Source organism: Cryptotermes secundus, unplaced genomic scaffold, assembly GCF_002891405.2.
Source record: "Cryptotermes secundus unplaced genomic scaffold, Csec_1.0 scaffold216, whole genome shotgun sequence".
Taxonomy (NCBI): domain Eukaryota; kingdom Metazoa; phylum Arthropoda; class Insecta; order Blattodea; family Kalotermitidae; genus Cryptotermes; species Cryptotermes secundus.
Window position 1 is genome coordinate 112524 of NW_019727090.1, and position 16044 is coordinate 128567.

The 16044-nt window shown below is 41.8% G+C and overlaps 1 protein-coding gene across 11 annotated transcripts in view; it reads right to left on the reverse strand.

The window, feature by feature from the left end:
- LOC111864320 (leupaxin) overlaps positions 1 to 16044 on the reverse strand; it is a 135059-nt gene that overhangs the window by 69471 nt on the left and 49544 nt on the right. The gene's annotated exons all lie outside the window — the stretch shown is intronic.

Sequence of the window (16044 nt, forward strand, 5' to 3'; positions counted from 1 at the left end):
AAAAACTGAAAATCATAAAAAAACTCCGTGGCTCTACTCCGCAAGCGAACTATAAAAACGAAGCGACCACCGCTTGTCGGCCAACTTCTAGCGAATAGGAGTGTTGCGTGGTCAGCGCAACGAATCCCCACGGCCGTTGATTTCGGTTTTCTAGACCGGAGCCGCTAGATCCTTGAACTAGCTCCTTAATTATCCTCACGAGGCTCAGTGGACCCCGTTCCAGGCACACTACTTCTCAGAAAATCTGGTAGCGCCGGGAACTCTGACAACTGAAAAATTTATTCTGCTCAAACATACGTACCATTCTTTTACGATGAGCTGTTTAAAATATTAAGTATGATCTGATCTTCATGTAAAGTATGCTACGGGTTACATTTATCCTATACGGTAAGCAAAAGTAAAGCTATCCCTGTAACAGGCCGGAGAGGCCCATAGAGTTGTGAGATGGTGAGGTTCCCACATTTTCTAGACAATCGGCTCATAGATGGCGGCAAGGTTGTCAGCCCAACGCGCCGGCCGCCCTTTACCCCCAAGAATATTCCTGGTACTCATTCCTGTTAGAGGCTGAATCGACCCCTGGGTCATAGTGCGGCTGGAAGGATTAGGTCAACTGAAAAAATTTCAAATGACCTCATCGGGACTTGAATCCGCAACCTTCCGGTTTGTAGCATAGTGCCTCAACCAACTACGCTACCACGTGCCCCTATCCTATACGAATTAATATTAAATTCGTCCCACAACATTCAATATAGTAAGCATAATTATAAAATAAAACTTCAGGCAAGTTAACGATATGAATCGTTTACTCACGAAGTCCAAATAAAAACTAAAAGGTTTGATGGTCAATTACATGCATTATTCAGTTACATACTTTTAATCGATTTTGTGATAATACAAACGATGCGCCATCTTAGTGCTTGATGGAATTGCTGCTAATTTGAACTCTACGGTGGTTAACTGGGAGGCTTCCATGTTTTCCTGCAGATACTCATCTCTATGGTTTTCAAGTGTGATTCAACCACAACTCGCGTCACTCTGTGACGCCGAAGGCGGAAGAGACTGATTATTTTAAGAAAGACTTCCCAGACGGGGGATGGCAAAAACGCAGACTTTTCTGAAAATCGCAATGACGAAATTTTACACTAAATCATTAAATGAAAGCTGCAGCAACATACAGAAAATGAGACAAAATACGAACTGAAATGGCAGAAATTTCACGCTGTTACCTTGATATGCACAATTATGCCAACACAATATAAACAAATATTGAAATACGCAAGAAACCTACTGAATAAGACATGGTAGCTGGAGATCAACGGAAGATCATAAGACAGAACAGATGAAGACGGGTGGTGGAGAGCAGCATGGTGTCATAATCCTAAACAGTGAAGAGTACAAGGAAGACCAGCCAAACGCTGTACTGAGGCTAATATATCGGTTTCATAAAAATAAAGAAAAGGGTGTGTCGATATTCAGATCTCCTGGAAGGAAGCATAATATGCAGATGCGGATTACAAATGTAAGACGACTTCGAGATAGATGTTCTAGGCAGAACTGTTTTCAGATTTCATGACACCGGTCCAGAAGCTTTTCTCTTCTCGTCTGCTGTCTAGAAACGTAAAAATTGCAATATACAGAACTCTAATTTTGCCTGTGGTTCTGTATGGGTATCAAACTTGGTCTCTGACGTTGAGAAAGGAACACAGACTGAGGATGTTTGAGAATAGTGCATAATGAGGAGCTTCATTAACTTGTACTATTCGCCAATAATTACAATAATCAAGTAAACGAAGATGAGACAGGCAGGGCATGTATATGTAGCACGAATGGGGGGGAGAAGAGGAATCCATATAGGATATTGGTGGGAAAGCCACAAAGAAAGAGACCACTAGGAAGACCAAGAAGTAGGTGGGTAGAAAATATTAAAATAGATTTAAGAGAGATAGGATGGACTGGTATGGACTGGATTGATCTGGTTTACGACAGGGACCAGTGGAGGGCTCTTGTGAAGAGCGGTAATGAACATTCGGGTTCCATAAAATGTTGGGAAGTTCCTTAGAAGCTGCACAATTGGCGGCTTCTCAAGAAGGGCTTATCTCCACGACGTTACTTGTGACGAGGGGGAATTTTCCGTTGTAAAGGAACCCCCTCCAGTTAACTGAGACAAGATAAATTATAGCGATTATATACCACCATTGTACAAAACTTTGAAAAGCGCTGGATTCAAAACCACGAAAACCACCAAAGAAAATTTTTTCATGGAAAGATGAAATGTGGTTGATGAAATCTACTTCACATATCCAAATATTTTCAAGAGAGGAGGGCCTTCTATTCCGTTTAGAAGAAACGCGGGTTGACTACAACCATTAGAATATACATCTAGCAAAAATTTATTAGAAAATGGAGGCTGGATAGTTCCCAAACAAAATGTAATAGGCTTAATGCATCTCTCGAGGGATCGGTAAAGCCAGGTTTTATCCCTGACAGCAAACTGATGTTTCGTTCACGCTCACAAACGCCTGATTCTAATTACCATTCGAAAATAAACGCTCATAGTATTAAAAATTAACTTGTAAATATTAAGTCTGGTCTTGTGAGACATTACGCCGCATAGTCTGAAACACAGGTACCTAACTTTCGGATAAATCTGATGTTTCCATCTTCAGGACATAAGCATACTCTAATCCACAGCATCAAGGATAATCCCTGCGATGAATAAAGAACAGAGCCCGAATGATGAGCTGACAACTGTCGTAACAGAAGACGGATACTTACAATCCACATGGACCAGGCTCAAGTCAGCGCACGAGAGAACACTACACTACATACGTAAAACCCAGTTAAGCTACTCTGCGCCTGGCCAGTGTCTTCGAGAGCGACCACTTGGTATTCCCATGGATTCGAAAATAATCCTGATTAACGACATCCTTTTGCGGAAGCTGTTCCCTTCTGTGCTTGACTGCCAATAAAGTAATAGCACAAGTGTTAGGGAAGCCTTATGGAACGTCCACATTCTTGTGTTCGTAGTACCGCTGTCTGGAAGTCGATATATATCCGGAAATTCCTGCGACCGGCCATCTCGACAACAGCTTTCTTGGTTTTCCTCTACCGCCAAGCAATTCTGACATGATTCCCAAGTTCTAATTTACCACTTCAGGCATCTCACGAAGCAATTCAGATTTAAGTTCAGCAAACAAAAACCTCTCGCTGAGGAGACCACCAAATTATGTAGTAGACCATTAATCAAAACAAAAACAAAAAGCAAACAAACTCGTGGCCTGTAGTCCGCAAGCAAACTATACCGACCGAGCGACCGCCGCTTGTCGGCGAAGTCAGTGCCAACTTTTTGAGGACTGAGGATGTCACGTGGTCAGCGCAACGGATCCCCAAGGCCGTTAATCTCGGTTTTCTAGACCGGAGCCGCTATTTACTTTCGAAATAACTCCTCCATTATCCTCATGAGGCTGAGTGGACCACGTTCCAGACCCACTATTCTCAGAAAATCTGGTAGCGCTGGGAATTGAACCCGGGACCTCTAGATCTGCAGGCAGGAACTCTGATTACTAGACCACAGAGGCGGTCTTGTACACCATTAATCATAAAAAAAAATATGCGCCCTTATCTCAAAGCCACTACAACTTAATACTCTAGAAAGTGAAACCTCTCCTCCCCCGACATGATACGTCTCTCATTTCCCATGATTTCTCCCTTTCACCTATACCTCTACTATTTTTCCCTGCCCCTGTCTCCCGCACACTGGTTAAAAACCTGACGTGAATTAAAGTCAATCTACTTTACGAACCTGGTCATGCCATATGTAGGTAACCTTACTGAACAAAAGCCCTGTATACGTTTGCCGGTACACGAATACAGGTAGTATGTTCCAGTTACTGTAGAATTCAGTAACTTTCTAAGGATGGCATAACCATCTACGTCACTAACTGACGATAACGCACCTTCGCTCCCATAGCAGACAGAGTGTAACGCGTTTCTCACCTGAACACCCATGCTAGTAGGCACTGCTCAGCCCTGGATAATATCCATGCTTCCCACGTATCAAGCCGCCGGGCTTGGTATGTATCCCGAGCTCTCTCTCTTATTATCCTACAGATACAATATCATTCCATACAATCGCGCTGCACCTTACAAAAGTCAAGAAAAGGTGTACGATAAAGATCGGCTGGCAAATAAAACGATCACCTTGAAACCAGATTACCTCCTTACTACTGTCAATATAATCCAGTCAAACGAATATGGACTGCAGTGAAGGGAGAAGCCGACCAACCCAACAATATTCTTGGACTGTCCCATGTTGAGAGACTCGCGAATGAAGCACTGTCAGAGATACTAAAAGGAATGTATTTCACGTGTCTAACATGCAAAACAACTGCTGGAGGAGGACCCAAGCGAATGAATAGCTCTGGACGAAGTTATGCAACGCATCGCCATAAATTTAAGCGATGAAAGTGATGGCGAAATTAAGAGACGTGGAAAATGAAGAGGACGCTGTTAGTGATGAGCAAATGGCTACTCCATTGTCACAAAGGCAATGTCTTGCGTTCATGCCTGGAAACACTCTGTGCACATTTATCACAGCTCTGATGAGATATTATTATTATTATTGGAGGGGGTGGGTTTCCCCATGCACCGCGACTAATAGTCTATTGTACGTCCCCCTTTGATATTCTATCAGTCGTCATACCCTTCCGATACTAGTGCTCGCTATCAGCCCCGTTCAGCCAGCGAGGCTGGCAGTGGTACCCAATACTTCCCCATCTCATAGAGACATGAGGATCTTTTACGTGCCCTAAATCTACGACACGGGACCCATGGCTTAAAAGTCCCTCCCGGAGGACTTGTTCCCTGAATTTTTCCGCCCTTAAAAATTCCACGACCTCCGCCGGGTTTGAACCCGCGTTCATGAGGTGGGAACGTTACCCTTAGACTACGGAGGCCGCTTCTGATGAGGTAAAGGTAACACTTCATATTGTGGCGTATCCTGGTAACGCGACAAAAAATTAATGGGTTCCGGATTAGAGGAAGCTGTTTTACTGGATAAGTCGTTACAATTACAGTTAATCACTCTGAGACACCGTCTTGCAGACGATGCGACCTGACTAGTCCGTCGTTTCTCACGTTTCGTCTTCTGGTTCTTGGCGGAGCTGCTTTCTTCTGCTCTCATCTCTGCTCTGTTCGTCTCTGATCTGAGTTCTGACCTGTTCTCAATTCTCCTCTGGCCTCTTCTGATCTGATCTAGTCTGATCTCTTATCTTCTACAGTCGAACGGACTAGAAGAAGCCTTCTTGAAGTGTTCCGTTTCACGTGTTAGCTAATGTATTCGTTTTCGTAACCGCCCTAGCTCTGGCTTTCATTTCCATGGTAACGTCTGTTAAATATTCGCTGTCTCGGAAACGTGTTTTAACAGGCTGTCTAGCAATGGACGCCCGTTGATTCAAGATATTCCAGCTTTTAGGAGGCACCCCACAATATTATTGCGTTAAACTGCTAGCTGTGCATCAGCACCCCCTATTTTTGTGTCTCAACATACGTCACTGATTCATCTCGCTTCTGTCACCGCTCAGCAGTGTCCAGTAACACTTCCTTGCCATTAAGTGCTGGCGCCAGATGTCCCCATTGCTCCGGTGTTGCCTAGTGGGCTTAATGTGATATTTGCTGTTTCACATTTATGTTTTGAACTCTTCAACGCTCAGCTTGTACGTATGTGGTTTCGACAGCGAAACAAACGGAATTCATTTCTCTTGTGAAACGGCTTCCTAATTTGTCTTTCTTGTATTTCACGGATCAAAATAATCCACAAACAATTCAATGCTCTTTCTGTAGGCATCTTTCCCTAGGTAACCATATCTCTCCGTATTCAGGATGGATAAATAAAGTAACGGCTAAATTAATTTTTAGCCTATAGCTCGGTGAACCATGAAGTGACATCACTGTCAATCTCAACAAAGCCCGTAATTACCGGTACCAGCCGATATTTCAGTTAGTGCCAAATTTCGCAATAACAATGGTTTGCCATCCCTGCCCTATAGGCATGGTGCTTAAACGAAAACTTTTCTTCACCTGTTTACAACTGAAGAGATTAATTAATACACACGTACAGGAAGCGGACAGAATGTCATGGAAACAGAACTGACGAAGATAAATAAACACAGACAACATATAAATAGAAATCTTCACGACCAAACGCGAATGGAAGAAGAAGAAATCACGTTCAAAAGGATTTTAATTCTAGTACAGTCATTAAGCTGCCTAACGCGAGAAAAAAATAACAATCGTTAACTTTGTTCGGCTGACAGTAGTCTTAAAAGTGATGACAGCAGTATGTAACATCATTAATACATCTTACCAACAGCAGCATTGGCCAAGTGCGGTTTCAGTTTAAAATCTCTCTTAAATTGAAATTGTTTCAGTTGGCACATTGGGAGCAACTGGAATAAATGCAGACGCTTATATCTGACACTCCCCTTCATTTGCTTATTAGTCTGGCATTACTGGCACCAATATAAGGCAATATAACGCTATTTTCACGCATTAGCGAAAGTTCTGGATGAAACTATCCAAATAAAGGACAAGAAATGAAAATTTCATATTTTAAGTCGCTATCCTTTCGGATCACGAAACACGTAAGAAGTGCCCCAGCTGCCATACAGTTTCTCCGAAGCACACGAAGCACATAACCCCGGAAGTAGGACATAGCCTCGAGAAACTGCGCTAGCTTTAGATCAGGAGCCAATAATGATGCTTACTAGTAGTATTAAACTCTCGCCTTTGGCGTGGTGTACACTGTGGTTCCGAATTGTTACATGCTAGTTTTAAAATGACATACCTCGCGTGCTTATGACATGTCGACACACAAATTCCACATATCACGTTACAACAATTCGTATGTTATACTTATACGTAAATATTTCGCGTGAATGTCGTCCAAAAATACTCGTACCTTAAAAAAATTTGCAAATTTTCAAAATCTGTATTACCATATGCAATTTTAAGATGTATGTGCATTGGTTCGCATGTCTGCCTTTCCTTATACTCAAATACAATTCAATTCGATTTATATTTTCATGCCATATTTCTCTAAAACATCATTTTGAACAGTTTTCCCATCTGCACCAAGATGTATCGAGTAGTCTCTTATTCTGGAGTGCTCAAACTACAATAAATGAACAAACAAGCAATAATGATAAGATATTTTTAAATAATAATATATTATAAATTAGAGAAAGTTCGTATTCGCATATTCCATACAGGCATACCTCGCACTGTCTACTATCGGAATTTACATGTTATGACTAGAAAATCAAAGTAAAGCTTACAGTCACTAGATTCCATACATTGTAACCCGACAGACGACACGCCGCATGTTTATTAGCGTCAAAGTCGCACACAAACAGGGTTTATTGGTTTACTTAATTAAGCTTTACCAACTGCGTGGCTTATACAGGGTGATTCACGGAGTTTTACCCCCACTTAGGGAGGGCATTCCTGAGGTAATTTGGAACAAAAAATGTTAATATACTAATGGTATCCAACTCATAACTAAAGAGATACAGTAATTTGAAAACTGGCGAATTTTTTTTTCTTCGAATTTCAGTCAAAACAAATTCGAAATACAATACAAACACTTTTTAAATCGTTAATGTTTTAGGAAAGAAGCATTCTAAAACCATTTTTTTTAATTTCTTAATTTTGCATTGTGCAACATTTTTTGTCGATTTTGTGTTACAAAATTACATTATTTTCAGCATCCCATTCTGTAATCATACCGATGGTTGCATATCACACCCTTCTATCAATCTGTTTTATTTAAATTGTAGTGCTTTAGAAGACGACTGGATTTACATAAGATTTTCAAAAATGTCTCCCTGCACGTCAACACAATGCGTCGCACGCGTATGAACCGCTCTGCCTATCTACCTATGCGCAACATTCAAACCGGTCTACCTTATCTGCTGACATGGCTGACTGGAACGTACGGTCGCCCACGCTGAAGCATAGCGCTGCATTCACAATGATGCGTTTCGAAAATCTATTGTTACTCCGTAACTGCTGAAAATCGCCCACAAGTTTGTAAGGAAATTTTGCAGAAAATAACCCCAGGAATATGTACCATAAGCCGGGGTAAAACTTCGTGAATCACCCTGTATTAGACAATATACTTGTGGATGATGATTATGGAGAGACATGGAAGGTAGCGGTTATTTCCATAAAGGTCTTTCGGCATTTGCAGGCAGTAACAGGAAAACCACGACAAAGCTCAGTTTTGTAGTCAGTCTCTAGACTAAAATTCGCACCAGCATATTCCCGAGTATGCAGCAGGAGTGCCTACTATCACATCGCCACGTTCGTTGGCATTTGCGTAGTTAGGATGATGAAATCTTTATGTACGTAATGCAATTACAAGGTATAAAATTTTTTATATTAATGACACTGTAATAGTAGTTTCCTAAATGTTGATCAAGTCCTTCTGAAGATGGTCAATCCGACCGAACATGTTAAGGAAAATGAAATAATGACATACAACTTTCATTAATCAATCACACTGTACGGTGCTGTGAATCAGTTTATAGTATTGCTAGTGTGACGGAGCAAGGTCAGACAAGTCAACAAAACGATAAAACTCACTCAGGGCAGCTGTGGTCCGGGACAAGATTCGAATCGAGTACCTTCCATACGCAAATTATAAGTACCCGATATACACAACGAGCAACAGTAAACCGCAAAAGCATGAGACTAACGTCTGACCCGTCCATTGTTTCCTGTTCCCTCTTCGGAATCCTATTAGCGAACTGCATACATCTAACTATATGATATTATTATCCATACGCCGGTAAACATCTATCAGACCACATGGTGTCACTTCCCATATGGCAATAATTGTAATAGTAGCGGCCATGAGAACATCAAGCCTCAAATCTCACATAGTTACACGTTCTCAAGCACCGATATCCGCGAAACCAGGTATGAACAACGTTCCAGTGGAGGGCAACCACGCTTGATCCTTCCTTACTCCATCAACAACAGTATCAACAGGTTGGCCTGCGTACTGTGAATATGAGATCATCACGGATGTTTAAAGCGGCCTCCGATGCTCTGTGCCAAGCATATGCCTACTTGACGGCTCTGGATATTACAGAGAAGCATAACATGCAGTTACGCAAGTAGAAAGCAAAGGCCCCAGGACTAGACCTCATCACCACCGAAATTATAAAACAACAGCCAAAAAGGACGACTTAAACTCCTATACCTTTTTTTTTTCCTTGGCACTACAGCCCCAGTGGGCCTAGGCCTACATCCATGAACTTTTCCGTTCACAAACTCCTATACCTACTCAAAGCTATTCTCCGAATAAACTACTGGCCCCTCCCGCTCAAAACAGCCCAAATCATAATGATATTAAAACCTGGGAAAAACCCAACCGACGTCTCCTCATACCGGCAAATTAGCCTCTTACCAGTAACAGCAAAACTCCTTGAAAAACTACTTCTCAACAAAATCAACCAAGACTCATATCCACTAAGCTGGACCCCAGACCATCAGTTCGGTTTCCGTAGAGTGCACTCAACCACTCAACAAAGCCATCGCATCGCCAATACCATATGTCAAGCACTGAACAAAAACCAATACTGTCCTGCAGTATTCCTAGACATAGCCCAGGCTTTCGACAAAGTCTGGCATCCCGGTCTACTCTTCAAAATAAAAACACTTCTCGCATCATACTACTTCCTTATATTACGCTCATACTTAAGCGATAGAACTTTCGTAGTTAAAGTAAACAATGAACAATCAAGAAGACTACCAATCCTCTCAGGCGTACCACAAGGAATCCTGCTCAGCCCCTTCCCGAAAGTAAGTCCGTTCATATTACCTTTACATTAAGGAAAAAGAAAGCAACAGTCGTCCATATAAATAACACCGTTATTCCTAGCAAAGAAGAAGTTAAATACCTCGGAATGCATCTAGACTGCAAAATGACGTGGAAATGCCACATAACAAAAAAACGTAAACAAATAGATTTGCTGACCAAGCAGATGTCCTGGCTTATAGGCAGAAGATCAAAACTATCCCTCGAAAACAAAATCCTTATATACAAAACAGTAATTATTCCAATCTGGACTTACGGCATCGAACTCTGGGGATGTGCCAGTAAGTCCAACATCAATATTATCCAAAGATCACAATCGAAAATCCTAAGGATGTTAGTCGACGCACCTTGGTATGTGTCAAACGAAACCCTACATCAAGACTTGAAATTAAAATTCGTGAAAGAAATCATCCTGGACAGAAGCCGCCAACACATGAGCAAAATTGAAACCCACGAGAACGAACTATTGCAACCACTCAGGGAGCCAATCAACAATAGAANGTACAAAACCACCTCATAATCATAGAAAATGGCTAAAAAATGGGAAATCAAAGTTAATGAAACAGAATCCATTGAAACAACGTTCGCGCTCCGAAAAGGCAAATGGCCCCCGATTCAAATAAACCACACTACCATCCAACAAAAAAAAATCAAGCAAAGTATCTCGGCCTTACCTTTGACAGCAACCTCAACTGGAAACAACACATCCTCACGAAAAGAAAATAAATGGATCAAAAAATCAAGGACTTATACTGGCTCATAGGAAAAAAAAAATCACACCTATCCACTGACAACAAGCTGCTAATATACAAAACAGTCATCAAACCAATGTGGACATACGGAATCCAACTATGGGGATGCGCCAGCAAATCAAATATAAATCTCATTCAACGAACTCAATAAAAAATTATTCTTCTCATCGTAGACGCACCAGGGTACGTCTCTAACCACACCATTCACACCGACCTCAAAACTCCATACGTCACAGAAGTCATCAAAGAACACACCCTAAACCACTTCAGCAAATTAGCTAACCACCCCAACCCACTGCTCCAGCCACTTTTACATCTAAACGACCACAGAAGAATTGGACGAAAGTGGCCAGAAGATCTAAAAAGCTGAGGGATGCGTCGATGGAAGTGACCCACTCAAGCCACTGAAGTGTACAATTCTTAAATAACTGTACACAAGACACCAAACTGACTAAGAGATTGTAGTATCTGATTGTCAATAAAGGAGATTAAATAAAAAAAAAGTAGAAAGCAATGCTGAAGGTGGCTTACTCAAGAAAGCCACCGGCCACCATTCTTCTTTAAAACCTAGTTCTTCGCCACAGAATGACAATACAATTATCAAGATTAAATATGGTGTGCGCCTACTCCACTAATACAGAACCAAATTCCCAGTGGTGTTCTTCACAGTTTATTACCCTCAAAACACAACATGTATCTGTCCTGCAGTTCGTTATTTAACATAATGTAACGTTAAACAGCCAACTACAAGAAAATCCGGTAAAACGAGTAAAAAGTGTATATAAATACGTAGCAAAGTAACGCACAACATCGAACTTAAAAAATCTGTGAAACGGTTTACGGAAAATAAGGAAAAGTGCAGTTCGTGCCCTACGCACATAGGCTTTGCACTCGGTGAACTTCATGCAAAGTCCTCTCACACTGAATTTAACAAACACATAATCACCCATTATCATATGCATGAAACGTTGGGACAGCTCAGTCTGTACAGCGACAGACTATTTCTCCTCTCCATAGCGTCCAGACCGGCTCTGGGGGTCATCCAGCCTTCCATCCAATGGGTAGCGGGGGCTCTTTCCCTGGGAGTAAAGCGGCCTGGTTGAACCATGCCTCCATTCCCCAATATACCCTTCATGGCATAGTGCTTAATTAATTGGGCACAGGGATAACTTCCGACTAACGTTATGGATACACTTCGCATACCTAATTTTAATAAAATCTCAATAACGAATTACGATATTATGACACCCATTTACAATCTTATGTATAGCAAACTTTGTCCTGGACTAACATGCTCGAAAGTCGAAACTCCCCGACAAATTTGACTGAGCCTCCAACATCGAACATGAATAGAATCTGTTTACCGGTTTCGGCGCAAATATTAAGTCAGTGACAGACATAAATCTGCACATAACTCTTATATTTTAAGAAGGAACGTCTAGTAATGAAACTGTAACGACTGCGAAGCAACAGATATAACGACTTAACATACAGATAAAAGGCCTTGGAGACCGACAGGATTGTGAGACGTCGAGGATTATACATTTTCGAGACAGGAGACTCATAGATGGCGGCAAGGTTGTCAGCCTTACGCGCCGGCAGCCCTTTACTCCCCAGGAAGATTCTTGGTACTCGTTTTTGTTAGAGGCTGAGTCGACCCCAGGGCCACAGTGGGGCTGGAAGGATTAGGTCAACTGAAAAATCCAATGGCCTCATCGGGAATCGAACCCGCGACCTACCAGTCTGTACCACAGTGTATCAACCAGCTAGGCTACCTAGTGCCCCTAACACAGGAATGTTTAAATTACTGTATTCTTAAAATACACGTTATTAAAAAATAAAATAAAAACTACATAAACGCCAAAATTGCGAAATATCAGTTGCATGTAGGGCCCATTTCTGCCTTAATAACTGAATTATATGGAAAATTTCTTCATAAAACTACTTGGTTTCATATTACATATGCCACTGGCAATGTCCTTAAGGCCGCTCTTTCAGTCAACATCCACCCTGTATTTCGCTGTTCATATTTTTAGTCATAAGAGTCTCCACCCATTGCTATTCTTGGCTGTCGATCCATTCTACTGGCTTTTTTATTTCTGTATTTACTTTTGTAGACATTCTGGTATTACATGACCTGTTGACAGCACTACCGAGGCTGTTTTAAAGATGAGAAAGTAAACACCAACTTCCTGCCTGCAGAGTTTACGGAATGTCCTGCTATCCCTAAGTACAGACTGACAAGGCGAACTGGGCATATCAACTTGAATTATTTCATAATCTCAAATCAAGTGTTTTCTGTGTATACAAGTATTTGGTTTAAACACGGGAATGTGAACTTATTTATCTTTTTGAGTTCTCGGCATGTAAAATCTCGATAAAAAGGCAAAATTGTATCTTCCTTGCGAACTGTATTAGTATATCAAAGAATTAAGTGTAACTTCACAACACTGAATTGAACTTATATCGGTTAATGAAAGCAAGCGATGTGACCAACTTTTTTTTTATTGCTAGTGGGGTGGGACTAAGTCCCTTTTACTGCGGCCACTTCTGCCCTATTGTACCAGCCCCAGATGATAGGTGAGGGTGATTGTGGAGCAATTGGTGGAATGAAGATTGGCAGGGGAAACCGAAGTACTCGGAGAAAACCTGCCCCAGCGCCACTTTGTCCAGCATAAATCCCACTTGACCAGACCCGGGATCGAACGCGGGCCGCTGCGGTGGGAACCCAGCGACTAACCGCTCTCGGCCCATGTGACCAACTTGATTTCAGCGTTAACAAAAACACGAGAGAAAGACAACGGAATAAAATTATCGACAGTTCACATGCTTACACTGACGAATGTACAGACAGCAAGAGAAGAGCTGAAGTCAACAATTTTCGGTATGTGGGCTATCGTTGGTGTGCTAGTTGGAATGAATTCAAACGGAAGAGAGGCGTGAATATTTACATTATCAAATAGAGTGTTGACCGAATTCCAACCAAGGTAGGCTAACATTCATATAAAAGATGCTGTACTGACGGCGTAACTAACCATTAATTTATGTAATAACGTCAAAGATTATCGCAACAGATACAGCGCCTAACAAAGCAAATGACTGGCAAGATTGAGGTCCCGGCTTCGATTCTCTGCCCGAAAGCCGGAAATCCTCAGCTTTATGGTACTTGTCTTCAGAATTACCCAACAAATTATGAAATTCCTTAAAACAGGCCAAGGCCACACTGTCTTCCACATAGTTTTCAATCCATCATTTACACCCTCACATGACGTACACTACACAGCGATAACCATCCTGACAGAAGCTCTCCTTATGCATGTCGGATCTAAACATGCAGAGCTGGACGTTCTCTATTCTATGCCACGCCGAAGATGAGCACTGGCAGGTTTCCTCCTCCTTTCAATTCCTCCTCTTTTCCACATTTTCTAAGGCGACTTGGCAGATGCAGCTAAGTGTAAGGTGGCCAGCCAACAACTATGGTTACCAGCCTACACTGCTTCCTGTCCAAGGCCAACAAGTATCTAGACCGTTTATCCGAAGGGCTTTCAATGAAGAGCTTCTATTGCCTCACATACAGTGCGGCAGCCCACTGTTCTTAGTGCCTGTCCTTCAGTCGCGCCTTAATCTTGCACCTAAAACAACACACGGTGAAATTGAAACTGACGGTATGGACTCCTCAACCCCGCCCTAATTAGGCTTAATCAAATTTTGACCAGGGACCCAGAGGTCCGAAACCTTGTTTTGACAAGACAGGATGCACACTGTCTGTCGATATCCTCGTAAAACCTTCGACGTCATCCTGGATTTTCTTAGGGGTCTGCAGAACTGCTTCGCTGTCGGAGCATATATTGATGTGCTAACCCGCATAGGCCCTTCCTATACACTCCTTTGAGCAAGGTAAAATCGCAAAAAGAAACCTGGAACACTGTGGCATACACACCAAGGAAAAAGGATTATATCCTACTTGGACCAACTCCACACATGCCTGCACCCCATCATCCAGCCAACCTGGACCCACCTGTGGAAGGAAGGGTAATGAGTAAAGTCAGTTAATAATTTTCTCGTTATGTGATCTTCACTTTCAGAGGGATCCAAAAAGCAATCATTTTGTTCCGACTAATATGAGATACGGGATCCGAGGACCCGGGCATGACCTATATCCTAAAACCTAATGGTTTGTATGGACAACGTGCGTAAATTAAATGCATAAGGTTGTCGTGATTAGTCGCCCTGCCCACACGGTTCCTCTCTTCAATTAGTGACACACCACACTGTCAGGAAATTTAAATTTTACCCCAATGGGCCTTAACATCTCTGCTGATTAAATCTGTCAGAATGCAAGCAACTAAGTACTTTTGAATATCTGTAGGCGACAGTCTTGTGAGACGCATTAACATCAGTTAACAATGAGGGATGAAGGAAGAAAAAGAACATAGCTGAAAAATAGGTTTTGTAAATTGGTGTACGCATTTTCCAATCCAATGCTGCTGTATTTATTCTTATCCAAAGAAAACTGTACCAATATGTGACCACACGAATGGCACTTTGTCCGTGGGCATGAATCCTGTTTACGACTACAAACAACAGTGACAATTGTACGTAGACGACTATTATTCGTTGATTAAAACAAACGACATGCCACCAGATCTAGATTAATTCATTTTGGTTTACTTTCAATCCTGACGGGCTCAATCCAACACTAGAGTCGAATACTATTTTCCAAATGTCAGGCTGAGTCGGACAAACGACATCGAAGTGTTCATATTTCGCCCAAAAAAGATCGACTAAAGCAATGACCAACTTCATACGTGTTTGTATTGCGGACATGCATAACTTCAACGGAGGGTCAATTTGTAAAGTGTGAGGGAGATATAGTAGACACGGTTTTGGGCCCCTGTGTCATTCAGGACACAAAATCTGAAAATATTTCCAATATGGGAAAAGATGATGCTCAGTCATATATAGGGATAGTCATATATAGGGATATCACTCTCACTCACTCATGGATCTGAGCCCTTTTTGAAAAGCCGCAAAATGTGCAGCTACTCAAGAGCTGCCCAGCATTTTATGGAAACCGAAAGTTCATTACCGTGTTCACAAGAGCCTTCCACTGGTCCCTATCCTGAGCCAGATCAATCCAATCCATACCATCCTATTTAAGATCCATTTTAATACTGTCCACCCACTTACGCCTTGGTCTTCCCAGTGGTCACTTTCCTTCTGGCCTACCCACCAATATTCTATATACATTCCTCTTCTTCTCAATTTATATAGGGATACAGGATGAATTACATGAAAGATGAGTTTGCATGGGAGAAGTTAAAACGTAAAACCCCGTAGTTGGTTATGTGTAAATGAAACATAAATGCTTCAAAGAGGTCGGCGTTACAGCTGAGATCACTGCAAACA